Below are 1,421 nucleotides of genomic sequence, written 5' to 3' on the forward strand. Positions count from 1 at the left end.
CACATTCTCCATTGTTTAATTTCTGCATTTAAATCTCTAGTTCCAGTGGGTTTAAATAGGCACTTCCTGTTGTCTTTCATTATGGTAACTCCTCGAATTGGTGCTCCACTGATAATGGCTTTTCATAGCTGTTATGCATGTGCTTACTCTGAGTGAGCACATGCATTCTTAGAGATGAATAAACTAATTCACAACAGCTTTTATGAAACTGAAAACTCAGAGTTTCTAATAAGCAAGATCAATTCAGAGTTGAGGATTTCAGAGTGAGTTTGTTAAACTTGCTTATTGAAACTAACCCTTTTTTGACTTGTCTCTGCTACTAGACACCTGAGTCAAATCAGGAAGCAGAAATAAATCTAAAAGGTTCAGGACACCTGACCTGAAGAGACAGAATTGAAAACCCCGATCTAGAATATTCCAAAGATAGGGGCTCAAGTATAATCAGTGTTTTAATCTAAACCCTATTCTTTTGTGTAGAAAATGATTGGATGAAGCATCAGTTTTCATTGAACTTTCCAGTTAGCATCTAAAATCATTTATGACAGCAAATTAATAATAACAAAAAACCATAATTACAATGGAAACTGTGGTAGTAACAATTGGTGATTGTTTTTTACATCATAAAATAGTTGGTCAATGTTCTTTCAATAATAACAGATAATTTTTCAATGTGTTTTATTACTTTCATAGGGGGTAAACTGAAGGCAGAGGATCTCTTGAATGTTCTGGAAGAATTAAGTGAGGAGGAGTTTGAGAAATTCAAATGGTTCCTCGAGCAGCCTGAGACCCTACCTGGGCTCCCAACACTGAAGAAGAAACAGCTGGAAAAAGCATCAATCATCAATGTTGTAGACCTAATGGTGAAAACGTACACACTTAACAGCTGTCCGGAGGTGGCCTGTGTGATATTAAAGAAAATGAACAGGAATGATCTGGAGAAATTAATTTGCTCTAAGAATTCAGCCAAATGGATTTGCCTGCTACATGACAGTCCCATTGAGTTGTTCTGTATGGATGAGAAGAAGGGTGTCTGTATTTCCTGCTCTACTTTAGATCACCAGAACCATCAGCTGGTTCCTTTAACAGAAGAATGCAATCGAAAGAAGATAGAGCTGAAAAAGACAGAGGATGAAGTTCAGAAGATGATCCAGAAAAGACGAGTGAAGATTCAGGAGATCAAAGAGTCGGTGAAGATCAGTAAAGATGCTGCAGACAGAGAGAAAGCAGAAGGTGTTGAGGTCTTCACTGCTCTGAAGGAGTCTGCTGAGAGAGGCCTGAAGGAGCTCATCAAGGAGATCGAAGACAAACAGAAAACTGCAGAGAAACAGGCTGAAGACTTCATCATAATTTTTGGAACAGGAAATCTCTGAGCTGATGAAGAGGAGCTCTGAGGTGGAGCAGCTCTCCCAGTCTGAAGACCA

The 1,421-nt window shown here is 38.7% G+C and overlaps 1 pseudogene; it reads left to right on the top strand.

Moving 5' to 3' along the window:
* The window catches only part of LOC107095693, an 8,714-nt pseudogene extending 7,305 nt beyond the window's left edge, over positions 1–1,409 (top strand).
* The last annotated feature ends 12 nt before the right edge of the window (positions 1,410–1,421 follow it).

The sequence above is a fragment of the Cyprinodon variegatus genome, unplaced genomic scaffold, assembly GCF_000732505.1.
Source record: "Cyprinodon variegatus isolate N-32 unplaced genomic scaffold, C_variegatus-1.0 Scaffold564, whole genome shotgun sequence".
Taxonomy (NCBI): Eukaryota; Metazoa; Chordata; class Actinopteri; order Cyprinodontiformes; family Cyprinodontidae; genus Cyprinodon; species Cyprinodon variegatus.